The sequence below is a fragment of the Cavia porcellus genome, unplaced genomic scaffold (assembly GCF_034190915.1).
Source record: "Cavia porcellus strain 051 isolate PalLab524CR breed Dunkin Hartley unplaced genomic scaffold, mCavPor4.1 scaffold_12, whole genome shotgun sequence".
NCBI lineage: Eukaryota > Metazoa > Chordata > Mammalia > Rodentia > Caviidae > Cavia > Cavia porcellus.
Genome location: NW_026947495.1, coordinates 82041319 through 82059143, shown reverse-complemented (window position 1 = coordinate 82059143; position 17825 = coordinate 82041319). Strand labels below are relative to the sequence as shown.

Sequence of the window (17825 nt, the reverse complement as noted above, 5' to 3'; positions counted from 1 at the left end):
ACCAGACACGAAGAGGTCATGAACATTACAGTCATCACACAGCTCACACATGACGGCACCAGGACTCCGGCTCAAGATCTCAGAGCGCAGGGCTGCTGCCCGTGACGTCAAACCCCTCTGACCTGCACAGGGTGAGTACAGAGCCCAAGCTCCCTTTTTGCTGGGTGGCTGACTAAATTTATCAGTAAATGCAAGAAAAGTTGGTCTCCAATGACTTACCCAAACTTTCCATGATCATAATTACTTCAAGTACCTAAGGAACCAAGCCAGCTTAGGCTGTCCACTGAGTACCTCACTTGTGAGTTAAACCAGGCTGTGCAGGGGTAACAAATAGGCCCACAAGCTCAGTGGCTCAGCCACAAGCTTTATTTCTCCTTTGGGAAAACTTCTGTCCTGCCCTCCGGCCACACCAGGAGGAACCACATTCTCTACAGTCGCCTGAGGAATCTACGTTGCTTTTTGATTTTACACGGCTGCCTTCATCAGAGGAGGTTCCTTCTGATGCAGGAGAAGGAGCACAGGGAGACGTCACACCTAACCTTCCACACCCTGCTGCAGGTGACATTCCTTCACTGACAGACTAAGCTCACAAGTCACGTGTCACCCTTAGTCACAAGGCTCCAACACGGGTCGCCTTCCTTGTTCCCAGGAGGAGAGAAGAATCAGAGACACCCCTCAAAGGAATCAAAATCATCAAAGCTCCTTCTCTATAGAAGACATAGTTGGCTATTAAAAATAACAACGTTTTCTAACATCTTGCAGGCCCCACGTGGGTCTAGCCGTCTTCCCCTACACCTGCCTTCTCCCCACACCTCCAGTCTTCAGGAAAGGGAAGAAGTCACTCAGTTTCACATAAAAGATCTTACCTGCTTCTCCAGTCTCTGCCTGGCCAGCAGGGAATGCAGTTTCCATCCTCGTCTGCCTTCCAAAGCCCCGAAGAGCTCTCCTGGGGACTCTCGGACCTCCAGCCGTCTTCACAACGTCCCCAAATGGAAGGACCTTCCCAAATCACACCAGGCTGACACGGGTCAAGCTTCATCCATCCCCAGAGCCAAGACAGGTTGACTCTCAGAGAAGACAAACTGAGACTCGTTTTGAAGCATTGCTTTGTTTTTTAATAAAATCATGCCCCTCAGTATAGTCTCGAAGTTAGAGAAAACTCTTTATCCTGCTCAAACCCAGCTTTTATACAAATCGCATGTAGACTCATTCTTTGCCCCCTAGTTTAGGGAGGAGAGGTCCTATTTTGAATTAAAGTAAGGCATGAGAGCATGTAGGAGTTCCCCTACAATTTAGGAAAGCTAAATTAATGTATTATCTACATAGTTTTGCTATTTGAATCCAATATGTATATCACAAACCTGGAAAATGCAACTGAAATGATAAGGCAATGATGTTCCCTTCGGAGATCAACTAGATCTCCCATTTGAATAGAAATCTGCAAAAAAGCATCATTTCTCATTTTTGGAAATTAAAAAATAGATGTTGTCCCTCGTCTTTTGAGTACTCTGAAAACACTATGTAATAATTGTACTCAAATTTTTAAATGCATAGAAGGAGATTTCTAGGGACTCCTCTCCCCAAATACCTTACCCAGCAGGTATTTGCTTTGGCCCTAGGACTGCATTTCTATGGGCCCTCTGGGGGCTGCTGGGGCAGCCGGTGCCACCTGCAGTGCCTGCCAGGTGAGGGTTTGTTTGCCGTCTGCTCTGAGAAGGAGCCCGTGTCAGACCATAAATCACGGCACAGCTTCCTCGCCAATAAAGTCTCCCTACAAAGTGAACAAAAGTCCACTGAACCTAGCAGTATGTTTGGTGATAAAGATGATTTACATTCTGAAGCGTTTCTCGTCTTGGGCAGACAAAAAACAATTGGTAGACAGAGTGAGTGCAGGTCCACCCTCGGGAGGCCCACTGGTGGACCTGCACCCCGACCCGTGCGTGGGTCCTGAGCTGCAGGGTCGCCACGGCCTGGGAGACTTGTCTCCTGGGAGACACTGTGAAGTCAGCGGGCCGCAGGGAGGCCGGGGACGGGCCCACGCCCGGCCTGCTCTCCTCTGCCGGCCATGCTTACGGTGCAGAGCACACCGCGGCTCTCAGGTGCGTGGAGCTTCAGTGCCTGATACTCAGCTCGGCTCCCATCCCATTTGATTTTACAGGTACGTTACAGATGACCTCACAGGGCATGATCATTTACTGATAAAATAAGTTTCCAGCACAGCACACAAAATGCAGAACATGACTTTCAGTGAAATCAGTTAAGACCAGAGTCTCAATTAGACCCCGTAAAATCTGGATTACCTCTGATCATGGAGGGGACGTTATTCTAAAGGAAACCACCAGATAACGTCATAAATTATGCACATTTTGGTTCTGTGATCAATTTTAACATACCTGCATTAAGTCATACTTCTGCTTGAGAGGAACTAGTCATAAGGGCAGAGATAAATTTATTCCACAATATTATATACAAACACCATAAAAAATATTCACGTGGAGGATTGAGATAACCATGAGTTTCTTATTTCATCCCTCCTCCCTGATAAAATTATAAATGTATTAAAAGTAGAAGGGCGAAAACACAAAACATGTATTTTTCTGTTTCTTGTAGCAACTTGATAAGGCACAATGAATCAAACACACTGAATTGATACAATTTGTTGTAATATATGCTTGACACTGTCAACATTAACCTCTTTTTCTCTAACTAGTAAATATTTCTTTAATACTCACTATATTCCAAGCATTGAGCTAGAAGTAAAAACGGCTAACACAGATTCTCTTTTTTCTTTAGTCAAAACTTTCCACCTTTCCCGGCTCTTTTTTTTTTTTTAAGAGATTAAGATAAACAAGAACAGAACAAAGCAGATCAGAACAAAACCATGTAAGCAACACAGCACTTCACCAAAAGACAACCAGATATTAACAGTAGTTTCCATAATGTCTCTTTCTTTGAATTAGTTGAGCATACCTTCCCATACAATAGTATCAAACACAACAAAATAGAAACCACTCAAGAGAATGAAAGTATTGCAAGGCATTCAGAACCAAATAACAGAAAGCAAACAATGGCTACTATATTATCTCATTTTCAATAAAAAATTTGTGTATACTATCACATATATTAAAACCCAATAAGGTAAAAAAAAAAGTGGAGGGGGCTGGGGATACAGATCAGCGGCATAAGCGCCTGCCTTGCAAGCAGGCGGTCGTGAGTTCGATCCCCGGTACCGATAAAAAAAAAAAATCCAATAAGGTACAACACGATAGAACCAATGGAAACAGAACAAAACCATGGTAGGACTTCAAAGCAAGATGATATTAAATCAGCAGTGGCTGCCATAATGTCTTGTTTTCTTCAGAGCAGCTGTTCATACCATCACACATAATAAAATCAAGCAAGACAGAATAAAACCATTCCAACTAATGAATGAAACAATATAAGGCTTCAAAGCAATGTAATGGGGAACCATGATTACCGTAAAATCTTATGTATTCTTACCTTTTCTTACACTAGGGAGGCTATGCGGCATTTATGCATGTGAGTTTGACTTACTTCACTTATGAGCATGGTCTCAAGTTGCACCTATTTATTTATAAATATCTCAGTGTGATCATTCTTAGTAGCTGAGTAGTACTCCATGTATATAAAAATACCACAACTTTTTCATCCACTCCTCAGTTGACAGACACTTAGGTTGTTTCCAGGATCGGGCTCTTACAAATTGACCCGGCTATTCCACCTGCAGGCATATCCTAGAAGAACGAAAACATCACACGACAGTGTACATGTGCATCCATGTTTGTAGCGCACAATTTGTGATACCGGATCCTTCTTTTCTCCCACATTTTATTTATGCACAAGGCCGTAGGGCCGCGTGGGCTGCATGCTGCCACCTTGGACGTGCACACAGTGTGCTGTCGCTGCTCCTCCCGCACCCTCTTCTCCTGCGCTTCTTTCTCCCTTGGTTTCGAGTCTTGGGTGGGATCAAGTGCATCGTGTAAACCGGTCATACTCATGCAGTCTTGTCTGTGAGCCCAGCAAGTCAAGCCATCAGGGTTGCACACACTAGTGCTAAGGAAAGTGTGGTGACAGAGGTGGCCAGGCCTCAGGGGTCCCCAGGACCAAGTATTGCTTGTGGCTGCCTTCTTATCATCCCTCTCCACAAATTCACAGATTTGGTCTGGATTCTTGGGTGCAAGCAACCCACTCAACTAGTTTAAGAGGACCTCCATGGAGCTCGCAGAGTCAGCGAAGCTGGAAGCTTAGGCACAGGGGTGGCAGGGACCAAACATACACCAAAGGCGAGACAGAGGCAGTGGGAAGCATTATACTCAGCTTAGTTGGAACTGCGGCCGGGAACCCACCACCACCACGTCCGCCATGCTGCTGTACAGTCTTGTTAGCGCCTCAGGACCGGACAGACCCAAGAACGGCCTCCTGAGTCCCTCCTGACAACCCCCCAAGGGAGAGTACAGAGGGACAGCACTCCTGAGATGCCATTTCCCGAGAGGACAGGAAAGAAGGCATGGCAGAGGCTCTGGACAGCCAAAAATGGACAAATTCAACTCGCTATAAAACAAACTCTAAACTAAAAATGTAAGGACGAATAAGAGAGGAGGGAAAGTACTTCCAAATACGTGAAGACAAAGATTTTCAAGCAGAAGTTTAGTCACTGCTTAAGGATTCGAATTCACTGCCATTTAAGGAAGTATTTCTCCCCATAGCCAGAGCCCCCCAAAGTCACCGAAACTGTCTGCTAATCTATAAAGAATAAGGCCATCTCAGTTCCAGAATGAAATTTACTTATTCGTTCATTTAATAAAAATCCATGCAAAATGGCTTTTGGCATAGACAGCAAAATGATATATAGGCACACACAAAAGGGTGTGTAAGTACACATCTCTTGGGCCTTCCATGTTTAAAATTTGAAAGGCAAACTTAATCACATAAAATAATTCATATTATATATTCATAATACATAATTCATATCCTTAATTACTTTTCATTGTAATAATGCTCCATGTTTAAATTTAAATAACACTTTTTAACTAAGAGCACTTCACCATTCCCAGCCTTCTCAACTCCAGCAACCCTAAACTGAAATATTATTCTTTTTTCTTCAGAAAGAGAGTCAGACAGGAAAACAACAGGGAACTTAGATCCCAAGGTTTCCTCGTTCAGTTTTATTGTATCTGAAAATGTTGGGTGACAAAGCACAAAGGGACAGTTAGTGGACTTTCCGTGTTTATAGAACTAATTTTCACAGGAGGAAGGAAATTGCAAGCCCCACCTATAAACAGCAGACGAGCCGGCTGTGGGCCTGCAGCCCCGCTACACTTACTGTTCTCCCGCGGCCACGGCTACCACGACACGGATAATGTGGGGCAACCTCAGCTCTCGGCTGGCGGGCACGGACTCACTGGCCTCCTTTGCTTCCCACAGAAAAGCTGCCTTAAGTAGGAAAAATCACTTTTGCAGTCAAAATTCACTTTGCACAGCTAGGAACTGGTGGGTTATTGAACAAAAGATGGAGATGGTACACAGGAAAATGCCCTGCCAAGTGTGACAGGCTACTGGAGACATCATCAGGAAGGGGGCCAGTCCCCAGGGTCTGGGCAAGAAGCTGAGCTGCACCTCACGTGGTCCTCTCCAGACCTTGCCTTGCCATGAGTGACCCATCATCTGACACTTCCATTTCCAAGTGAAAATCTTGGTCTTTAATCTTCCTCCCCAACACGCGTGGAACTCTGAGAGCAACAGGAGCCACTGCCGCGCCCGAGGAAAGGTGTCAGGGCAGCACAGAGGCCGCTTCAACCGACGAGCCCAAGGCAGGAAGGAGCAAGCAAGGATTGGGGCGTCAGACCCAGAAGGAGACAAGGCGGCTGGGGCCTCGGAGCCTCTGGGAGCTTCCCGTACCCCCAGGTCACCCCACTGGGAGAAGTTAAGGCTGAATAAAAATAAATCCCAGGACAACCTCACACTGTCAAAACCCAAAGGGTGACCTGCGTAGGATCTGGGGTGGTCAGAAGCCAGCGTGGTGCACGAGGGTCCCCAGGATGGGGAATCTTCTGCCCTCGGAGGCCACGCACTCGGCAGACAGGGTGATGCTGACTTTGTTCGTCATGGGGACCAGAAACACGGTGAACGTTTGGCTCCTGGTGCATTCGTTCATCTCATGCTTTCTCGGATACATCCCTGCCTGGGAAAAGACCGAAGGCTGAGAAGCTTTGCAGCAAGGCCTCGAAGGCCAACCCAAGCTTCTTTCAGGATCTCCCTGATGTTCCGGAGACTTAGAATGAAAGACCACGCGTGCGCTCTGCTGGGCTCCTTGAGAAGTGCTCCTCAGGATGCAGGAACACTGTCGGGAGTTGTGTGGACTCCCTGCCTCGTTCAGACCCTGTTGCGGGCCCTAGCAAGCAACACTGATGGCTCTGAGGAGAAATGCACAAGTCGCTTTGTATTGGATCTTTGGGTTATAAGTTTTGAAAGACTTTGAAATGAACCAGGTCATTCAGTGGCCTTGTCCAGCACAGCTTCCCAGGCCACCCGGGCCTCTCATATCTTGTATTATTGCACAGCTCTGTAAAACACAGAAAGTTAACAATCATGTAGATTATTCTGGTCCATAGAAAAACAAAAAGATGTGGCCCCTCGAAGGCAACCTGACCAGCTGAGGGTCTCACATAAAAGCCATTTCTGTAGATTCTTCATCTGCCTGTGTGCATGTGAATTTAAATTCTCCTTTGAGCAGGTTGTAACATATTACTGTTTCCCTCATTAATTAATGAATTAAACAAAATGTTTAACACGTTTGTTTTATGTTTGTATGAGAATCACAATTATATCTTTCTAAAAAATTATCCTGTAACAATTTATGTAACTGTTCACTATGGGGCCACCTACCTCCAAATAATACGCTCACAAAGAAATTGTAAATTATTTCTAAAGCTCTCCAAATGCAAAGCATTAAAGGCAGGGAAATCGTATCTTCTTAATATAATTGTGGTATTTTAAGCCCCGTTTGACAAGGCTTCAGAGTGCCCTCGCATTCCTAACCCCAGATCGAGGGACACAGCTCCTTGGGATTTTTGCTCTGGAGAAATAATAAAGAGCATTGTTGTAACTCAGTGTAAGTAGACTCGAGTAAGGCAGCAGAGATGGGCGCCAGAAGCTACTCATATCGTTCTTTAAAATGGAAATTTACCGTCTGCTGCGTCACATGCACAAAATCCAGAACTATTTTTCACAGCTTGTTCACTGAACAGATTATTGTAGAAAAAAAAAAACTTTTACATTTTCTGCAGATTCTCAAATCTCAGTTAAAAAACTCTTGGCAATTTTTAGCAGTGAAACAGATTTCACTTTCAGATTGAGATACTCCATTTAGCAGTAGTCAGATGATCTTCCAAATAAATATAGACTCATTTCACTCTTGATTTTATTTAAAAAAATGTTTTCATGAGGTGTCTTGGAGGAAACTTGCACTTATTTGGTTTTCCCAAGCTAAAGCAAAGAAAAACTCGAAGGTCTAAAAATCAGAGTTAAATAAAAAAGGAATGCTAAACTGAAAATGTTATTACAAATGATGCATGTTCATCACAGTATCAATAAATAAATAACCCCTTAAAACTTTAGAATTCCTTGAAAAAAATACTGCAGTCTTTTCTTCCCTAAATCTCAGCTCCCCAAAATATTACTAAACAGAAGTGCATGTGTTCGGTACAATATAACAGGCAGCAATATGTTGAGAAGCTTCACAGCGAGAGGTCTCTGGACCACTTCTCTCGCTCCCGAGAGTCGATTTATCAGAGAGAAGGAACCGAGCTTCGGAGTTTATTCTAGGACCATTTTCTCCTTATCTCCGGTGACTAATGCTTTAGAAAACAAAGGGGCGCATCCAATTTCACAGGAGGTAAAGTCCATCGCTAAGACGAGAGCAGCAGTTCTAATATGGCCCCACTCCGAGGCCCCGGTTCGGTGCACTGCTGGCTCCCTCCTGGGCCCCCGCTGAGTTCTGCCAATGCCCATTCTGTGCACAGAAGGCTAACCTGCAAATTAGGAACAAAGTCCAGAAATACTGCTTGTGTCCTGCTTCTACACTTACAAAAACTCGACATGGATACAAATTCTACAGGAAGTTCACTCGATTTCAAAGAAATATTTATGGCTATTTTTAGCAAGCTTTTATAGATTTGTTAAAAGTTCATCTCAGGAACATTGAAGATGATCTCGGCGTAAACAGAGCGGCTTGGCCTCTACAGCAGAAGCTTTGTCAACTGAAGGAAACCAGAAACGGCTCACGCTGCTAAAAGCGATTTATTATGTTTCTAATGACTATTTTACTGTTGGGAAGGATTCATTGAGGACACCCCAAACCCCATTTCCGAGGTCAGTGTGACATGGGAGATAGGTTAGTTCATGAACACACTATGACTCATCGAACAGTTCTTTAAAAAATTATTCTCTTTACATCCTGATTGCTCTACAAATATTTGGATAATATAAAAAATAAAATTGTTCTTTGCCTCATGATTTTTAATAAAAAATTAAGCTAATATATAAAAGTGTGAAAATGCAAGAAAGCCACTATATCTGATAATAAGGTGTCACACACTGTAAAATTTCACGTGATAAGAACCAAATAACTTGGCTCCCAGGTGACAGCTGCCTTCTTCAGGTGTCCCTGGTGGTACAGTTTATCCATCAGCAATCCAAGCTCAGGATGATGGGTTTGAGAGAAGAATGGAAAAGCTTAGCATTTGGGAATTTTTTACTCTGAAAGAAAACACTTGAAATGAACCTAAAGAATTTTTTTTTAATTATACTTCAAACGGGAAGGCAAGACCTAATTTACAAACATCTGACATCCAAAGTGTAATATCTTTTCCTCCCCTCCCAGAACATGAACCCCAGTGCCTGTCTAAGAGACACGCTACAATAAAATACATTTTGAACTCCAGCTGACAAGGAGGAACCAAATCGAGGGCCTGGAGCGAGGCAGAGGCCGGCCGTCACCCCCAGGCACGCAGCCAGCAGGCAAAGCCTCGCCCGCAGCCACGGCTGGACGGGGACTTCAGGAGAGGACAGGACAGGGCTGGGAGGGAGAGCGGGAGCGAGTAGCATCTGCTCCTGGTTTTTCAAAGCAGGGTAGAGTTTAGACAAAATGCATAAGAATTCAAAATGGAAATACTCCTCATGGCTCAGAGATTCTCCCCAAACTCTGATCTGCTTCTGTAAGAAGCAGCTCTGACCCGGTTACATCAAGAGAGACGCTAACCTAATACCAGTAAAGACAGCAGCCCTGGCTGTTCCTAAAGCGGCGGGCTCTGGAGGCACACGGTTCACCTTTGAAATTACCCCTTCGGGAACAGAGCCTGAGGCTGGCCACTGACCCCTTCTCCCCACGTCTGGCCATGTCCAGAGCAAGCCCGGACCTGCTGGCCACCATCTGGGGGGGCCAAGGCCCTGCTGCTGACTGTGAAGTTCTCTGCCTCTGGCTCCTGCTGTGCCTCTGTCAGACAGCAAACACACACCCTTTATCAGAGCATCCTTCCTGGGCTGAGTCGGGGAAGCACACACTGGTGACCCCTGGTGCAGGGCCTGGGCCCCCACTGAGCTGCCCTTGGCCACCCGATCTTTTAGCATGCCAGCGACAGCCGTGCTTCCAGGATGGGAAGCAGGGAAGCAGGCTGCCCAGGCCCAGGTCTACTTGGCCCGGCTGCCCTGGGCTCCGGGATGGTGCGGGAGCTTCAGGTATCAGAGGTCAGCATGGGAGTACAGAGGCCACGGCAGGACTGAGGCCCTGGGCTCAGAAAGGGTTTCCTGGCCACGGTGGACTTCATTCGTTGCAAAGGGAACAGGAGTGCAGCAGTGGAGGTCTCCGCTAGGAAGGGAGGACCTGTGACGACCCCTGTGCCATTCCCACATCGGGCCGGGCCCTGCTCCCCTGTGTCCTCTATGCCTCCTGCCTTGTTCTTGGGCTGGCTCTAACATGCTCTGACCTAACCACTGGGCCGCACTGCCTGGCTCTCTGACCTCGAGCTCTGACTTCACTGCCCTCTGTGTTAAGAGGGTGCTGATGCCATTTTACTGGTTGTAAATCAGAGGACACAGCAGATTGAGAAGCCCTTGCTCGCGGTGGACCCCAGCAGAGCTCCCCCACCACACAGACACCCTCCCTTCTCTGTTTCTTTCTCCTCCATGCCTGTTTCCGCAGGGGCTGAGCAGAGAGCAGTGCGGTGCGGCTTCTCCCTGTCCTCCTGCGGACACCTCGGGCTCCGTCCAAGCCACACTGCTGCTCCTGCTCCGGTGGCCTTTCGCTGACTCCCGGAGCATGCGTCTCCAGGTGTCTCCCAAGCCGAGCATGTGCTGCTGATCTCGAATCCCAGTCCCCTGGGAGCTGGAGGCTTCCTCAACAAAGAGCCAAGTTGAAGGGCATTTTCACCGCACTCCAGAGACATGGGGCTTGGGAGCACCCTGGACCCAGAGGGCACCTCCGCCCCAGGCGCCACACTGAGCCATGCAGAGCTCGGGCGGCTCCAAACCCTCATCTGTGTCCCCGTCCCGCTCTGGTAGACAGGTGGCTTCTTTTCACCTTTAACTTCATTAGAGCTCGGCAAAGGAAGAGGTAAACACTACCGCGTTAGAGCTGGGGCTGCTGGCTTTGGGAGGGCTTCCCAGATGCCATTCCTGACACCATAAAAAGAGCGCCTCAAGTCATCGTGCGTCCCTTTTATGGCTCCACTGCCCAGGAGAACAATGCGGAGCATTGTCATCCACTGGGACCAACCTGGGACCAACGTTTGTGGTCCCGGTGACACATCGGGTCAGCCTCTTACAGGTTGATAATTTACAAGAATTTGGGTGTAAATGTGTATTTATTTTTCACTTAGATTTTCACGGTCTCTTTTACTCTAAAGAACCCTTTTTATGTGCATTTTTATTCCTGGAATGAGGCCGTAACTGCCTGTCTCAGACTCACCACCGGCCTCCGACCGAAGCCCGCCTCCCGCTCAGCCTGCGAGCCTCTTCCTTCGCCCCACGAGGGTTGTTTTAATTCAGAGCCTCTGAAGGAGCTGTCAGGACCCGACTGCCACCTTCCCGGGGCCACGTGCCCAAGCCGCGGGCACTGGCAGCAGCCGATTGTAAGGGCGATGCTTCGCTGACTAAATTACAAAATAGAACGCCCCTCTGGGCTGGGGGCGCAGCTCAGCGCCAGCAGGATCCCATGTGGAGTTTACAGTAACCCGAGCTGCCCATTCCAGGCAACCCGGCTTTTTGCACTTGGAAAGAGGTTCTGGTTCATTCAATTGATATCAACTCTATCAAAATTAGCAGAGATCAAAGCCCTCAAAGTCTTGGCAGCCCTGATTTCTATTAAAACCTTCCCTGGACTTCCTGGCTGGGTGGACCATTCCCAAGAGAGCCGGGCAGTACCCACAGCTCAGAATCTGTCACCTGGCCCTGTTGATTAAGCCGAGCATTGAAACCATGTTCCAATGGTGGTGACATCATTTGTACTGGGCCCACAAAAGATGAAAAGAAAATTATTAATAACTAAGATTTAGGAAGAATATTCTTCTGCCAGGTTTCACTGACTTCTGTGCAAATTGCTCTTAAATCTAAGAATCAGAAATCTCAATACTCACGCAAAAGTTTTTGAATATGATAAAAGAAAATCGAACAGTGAATAATTATCCACTGATGATTAAATTTTTCTTTCTGTAATCAGTCAGTGATCAGAAGACTAACCCACAAATTATTCACAGACCACAAGGGAGGCCAGCTAACATTTCAATAAAAGCATATTCTATGAAATCCTTATCAAATGAACAAAAAAACCTATCCCTTCTCCTCTGTGGTCAAGGAGCCCACTTTGTTAAATCAGGAAGATTATTTTGCTTTTTGTTCTGAGAAACCTGTTTACACTTCACTATCATTTAACAATTTTTAAGAGAAAATATTTTTTCTCTGCATTTGTCTGGAAATTCTGACTTTGATCTCTGTTTTCAAAGGCCAGTGCTCTGTTCTCCCCTTATCTATCTTATTTCTCAGTTTTTCAAAGCTAAATTTTTCACTCTTAAAACCTTGTTTTCTGTTCACTTACTAAGCAAGCTGCAGATGAGATCTGTAAAATTTACAAATTTACAGCTTTCAAGTTAAACACTTCTACCAGTGAATAAAAAACAATGCACTTTAATGCCCTGGGCTTTTTATAATTATTCAGCACATTTTAATTTTACCTTCAGAGGAAAAAAGCAAATAATAACATAACATCTTAACATCCACGCTACACCATGAAATAAAAACAACTCATAACTTTTACTCCTATTTCACCAAGTTTTTTGTTAGAACTTTTTCCTGGCTATTTAAATATGCTTAAACTAATGGTTTTCTGTAATTTGTCCTTTTTTTTTCCTTTGGAAACATACCGTGCTATTGTTAGTTTTTAAAAAGAAGCAATTTTCTGACTTTTGAGATTGAGTAGGTCAAGGAAAAATTACTACTGTTGAAAACCCGTAATTAAATAGAAAATGCAGCTGCACTTATGAGAAACTAAAATTAAGTTTATTCTATTAATACTTGATTCTGAAATGCACTTTTGAATTTTCGGCTAAGGTTTCATTTAGAGCCCTGCCTTATCTACGCTCTAGCCTTGCTGATTACTTTTAATAAGTAACATGTAAGAATATAATAGTTCCGTGCTGATGGGGAGACATTTCTGGGCTCTTTGCTTTTTAAAATATCATTTTCAGAAGTATTTTTAAACAAACTGAAATGAAATGATGAAATATTCTTTGTCAATTTGCATTTATTCTTATTATAATTATTCTAAATAAACATTTATTCTTACTATAATTATTCTAAATAAATATATGGCCTCCTTAAACATTAAAATTTTGTGCACAAAAACACACTTTAAGCACAAAGCATCATGATAGTTGCATGCAAATTAGTATTTTAGAAAATAAAATCTCTAACTTTCTTTTTGTATGTTCACTCTCATTGGTTTTTAAGTATTGCATACAGCATTTTATTTCACTGAGTCCTCATAAAGAGGGAATTACTAAGAATACAAGCTAATTGTTGAATTCGTGAAATTACTAGATCTCTTTTCTGATCACAGCTCCTATATGAACAATTCATCAAATTAGGTTACATTTAAAGAGTTAAAATATTGCACATCGACACAAATCTTATAAACAAATACAGCCATTTAAAACAATTTTAAAAAGTCATAATATTTATCTCTGCTTAATTTTAATGGTACATTTTAACGAATCAAGACAAACACCCTTTAACCTCCCCTACAAAACTCTTGGATGAAAATGTGAATAACATTTACATAAAATTAGGTATATTGTGAAAGCCTTATTAAAGCAAATGTATGAGTACTATAAAATTATTTATGGATGGAAATAGTAATTTCCATTTAGAAGCTGATGCTGTACATCAGAATATACATACGTGTCTGTTAGATTTTAATCTAAAGCTTATTATCTTTCATAAATATATTTTAGGTAGCAAGGTAATTTTTTTAAAGTAGTAATTTAACTGTAAATATACCTAAAAGCTTAAACGTTGAAACTTTGTTTTACTTTGAGAGTAAAAAAAAAAAAAAAAACTTGCTCTGAAAAACAGTGTTCTGGTTTTGTTTTCGTTTTTGTTTAGAATTGTTTCAAACACATTTTCATCCCAAGTGTTGATTTCTTTATTCTGAAGCACTTGCAGTGGCTCTGGAGCCCCGGAACGTGGCGGGAAGAGAGGGATATACACAGTCAGCATTCTCTCCAGGACTGGCCTGCCCGGGAAGAGGCCACCAGCAAGTGGCAAGGGCACAGGCTTTGAGTGGGGAAACTGCACCAGAGCCAGGGCTTGGAGCAAGGCCTTGGCCTTGGCCTTCCAGTCCTGCGTGCTATCTGCACTCGTGGGTCACTTCCGGTCACTTGCTGGTGGGCTAAGGCTGCTGGAATTCAGTTTGCCAGACGCTCGTATTCCACAAGAGAACCTGTGGCAGCATCTCTCACCCATGCCGTCCTGGCTAGGCTGGGCACCCAGGGGCTCTGCAGCAAGGGTCCACGCTGGGGAAACAGCATCCAGGGGCAGGAAGAGGACAGGCCGGCTCACGGCACACCAACCATTACAGCTTTGGTGACATAACCGGGCCTGTCTCACACAGACACAGACATAACTAGCTAGGATTCAGCTCCAAAACAATTGCACCTGACGCCATGTCCTTGTAAACACGTTAGGACTCCAGCGAGGGCGGGTGAATCACGGTGGCGCTGCCCGCCACTCCCTAGTGCAGGGGGTGGGAACCAGGGCCAGCATCCTGTGCAGGGCTGATTTTAGTGGGGACTTCTGTTTTGTTTGCTTTGGTTTTGTCTTGTCTTTTCTTGTGCCTAATTAAAAGCCTGTCTGCATGACTATCTTTGTGCCTACGAGAGAAAGAGAGAGAGGAAAGTTGCTTGAATTGCTAAAGTAAATTGTAAAATCAGGCCAGATCAAATAAACCTTAAAGAGGTACATTTTAGTGTCATTCTTTTCCGCGTTTATTCCTGTAAGACACTCAAATCAACATTTATAAATGTCACGTTCGGTGACCAAAAATGTCTATAAAGTCCATTTACTAGATTACTGCAGAACAATAGATATCAGGTTTCCACAAAGATGAATGTAATTTTCTAGGGCACATTTTAACCATATCTGAGAGTATCTGGCATACTCATGCAGGCTGTAAAATGCTTCTGATTCTCAGGCTACTCTTTCAGAGCAATCGAGTCCGTGTCACCTGCGCCTGGGACAGAGTCATTGCCATCCGCCTGTCGCGGTCTCTGCACACAAGAGGTGCAGCCAGTTGACAAATTCAGGTTTGGAAATGACAACAGTTCTTTATTTTAAAAAAAAAAAAAAAACCTGGTATGATTAGACTGAAAGCTCCTCTGATGCATATTCATCAGCAAGCAGCAATCAGTCAGGAGGCTTCCCTAAAACTTTTCTGATTCACAAATAATATAGTATTTACAAAGAAGAAGTTGTGGGAAGCAGCAGTAAACAATCTCGCCATCCATCTGTTATTACAGAATCCAGAAGAGCTGAATCAGAATCCAGGATAGAAAAGATGCTCGGGAGATGTTACTGAAATAATTATTATCCAAAAATGTCAGGTTTCCACTGTTTAGGAGTCTCAGTCATATGTGGTTGGTATGAAATGCATTCACCTGGGAGGATAAGTGCGGGGGAATTAAGAATTTGTTAAATCCTATTAGGATCCAAATGCAGGTTTTTAAACAGCAAGGCAGAGTGATCTTCAGTCTGTAATTACAGCTAACGCCCCCTCCCTCCCGGACCTTGGCCTCAGCCCCACCGGTCCACACAACACACTTGCGTGCACAGCTGTTTTCCTTCCGGGCCTGGGAATTACTCCTCCAGCTGAACTTGCTAGATACTCATCAAAATTTTTAAAATTTTGGAAAGAACCAACCAAAAAATGTGTTCATGCCCAGGCATTTTAAGTGTGAGACAGGCTTTGTTTCAGATTTACTCTGATAGGACCGAAATGTTTCTCTTCCTGCGTTCCCTGTCTGAAGCTGATGTGGATAAATTCACCCAGCCGTGAGTCAGAACCACAGCTGGGAAGCAGGCTGTCTAACCGGGAGCGGCTCCTCACATCCAGAGAGGAGGCAACGCAATACTTCAGGCCCTTCCAATAGCACCCGCGCGACAGCGTGTTGAAATTATTCTATGACTTTTCCTCAAGCATACAGCAAACCCAGCCCAAACCGAGCCCCGCGAGACCCCGCCGGTCACGCAAGCGCAGGCCGGCGTCCGAGCGCCACCGAGTCTGGTCTTTGCCGATTTGCACGCGCTTGCACACGCTTGCACTGAGCTGCTCTGATCTCCGCAGGGCACCGCGAGCTCTGCAGGGCTCGAGCGAGACGCCGGCAACAGCGCCACCTGCCGGCGCCGGGTGGAGCCGCGCCAGCGAGCGCTCCGCGTGCCCGCCTGCTGCAAACCCCGGTCCGCGGCCGCGCGGCCTTCCCGCAGGGTCGGGGGCAGCAGGGGTGCTGGGGGCCGTGGGGGCCAGGGCGGGGACACCTAGAGGGACTCTGATGCGGCGTCCCACGGGCTCGGCTTCCAGCCCGCCCCCCTTTCACCTTAGGTGCCCAGCACCCTGGCCTGCTCTGCCCGCTCCCTGCGCCCCGCTGGCGCTGCGCCCCTCAGCTGTGCGCCCCCTTTCCCCGCCCCGGAGCCCCGAGCTGCACATCTGGAATTCGTTTCATATTTTAATTCCCTTCTCCTTTCCTACCTCCTCTTTTCCTTTAACTGACTCCTCACGGTCTAAACCACCATTATATTTTCTAATATTTTCCAAATATGTAAAATTCAACAATTTGTAAAATGTAAATGCACGACTGCAATTGCTCTGCAAGCCTCTCTCGCCGGAAACCCTGTCTGCTGTAGGCGACCCCTGGAAGGAAAGCCCCAGCTTGCCGGTACATTCGGCGACAGATAAATAACCGAAATAGTGAAGTCTCTCTCAGCCTCTCAGTGTGCTCTGCACAGCTACACACCATGTGCAGTCACGGTGACACGGACGGGATTCTGCCTCCAGCACGGCTTTCAGGCTTCCACGGAACAGGGCCGGCCGGGCCGTGGGTGGCTGGCTGGCCAGAGGGACGTGGGACACAGGTAGGACAGAGCAGGCCCAGCGAGGGCCGGGCGAATGGCTCCCACTGACCATGCAGGTTTTTACAGGACGGAGGGGAGGACAGGAGCAAATTCCCGGGCGGAGGAGTGCACCCAGGGCTGTGAGCCTTTGTTCTTCTAAAAAAAAAGAAATATATATATATATATATATATTTTTTTTTTTTTTTTTTTTTTTCCTTTAGGTCGGAGCCCATCAGATTTTACTCAGGGCGGTAGATGAGTGACAGGCGAGGCCTAGCAAATGCTGAGAGACTGTAAGCAAGCAAAAAAAGAAACCAGTGAAAAAGGAGAACAAAATTTTGCAGAGGAGGGGCTGGGCGGGGAGGGGACCCCAGGAGAGGCACCTGGGAGCTTTGCCATCCAGGAGTCTGCGCTCCACACCAGAAAGGGAGCAGAGCCCCATGGAGCGCAGCTGCAGCTGCCCTGTCCTCGGGGGCCCAGGCTGCTGAGAAGCCCCGCAGTGCAGGGGGTCCCAGACCAGGGTCCACAGAGTCCCTGGGGACTTCCCAGAAGCCCGGATGCCCGGGTCAGAGCGCACCCTGGAAACACAGCACCCCAGCCCAGCGGGCCTGCCGTCCCTGCACACGTGAACGCGCTCACGGGTCCCCGAGGGTGCAGCTGCAGAGCAGAGGGGCCCTGGGCCGCCTAGAGCACCCCGCTGGCGGGGCCCTGCTCGCCCCTGAGTGGTGGCCTTGGCTCTTGACCTCACCCCGCCTGTGTCTCGCCCCGGCTTCCTGCCGCCCCACGCCCGTTCGCCTGCGCCTGTGTCACGCGTCTGCTCCCTGCTTCTGCGAGCCACCGAGGACGAGGACGAGCTCCTTCCTCCCCCGGCTTTCGCTCTTCCTTTGTGAAGTGGGCTTTCTCACAAAGCCGCCGAGAGGATCAAGTGAGATAATGCGAGCAAATCCCTCGCTCGGCGCCTGCCAAACAGCGCTCCAGAAATGTCAGCCGTTATTATTATCCATTTATTCATGAGTTAATTCCCTGCCAACAGAAAGGATTTTCAGAAAGGCTTGGGAGAAAGAAAGTATCAAGAACTCGATTGCGGTAGCCTGCAAGGGGCCATCCTCTGGGAAAGGGGACCGCGGTGTCTCTGGGGGCAGGAGAAGGTG

At 46.4% G+C, this 17825-nt stretch overlaps 1 long non-coding RNA gene across 1 annotated transcript; it reads right to left on the bottom strand.

Moving 5' to 3' along the window:
- Positions 1-12551: 12551 nt before the first annotated feature.
- Positions 12552-17577, bottom strand: LOC134478352 (uncharacterized). Its single transcript, XR_010050961.1, has 2 exons — positions 17423-17577; positions 12552-14441 (listed from the first exon to the last, which is right to left on the bottom strand). It is a non-coding gene; the product is annotated as an uncharacterized LOC134478352 (long non-coding RNA).
- Positions 17578-17825: the final 248 nt, after the last annotated feature.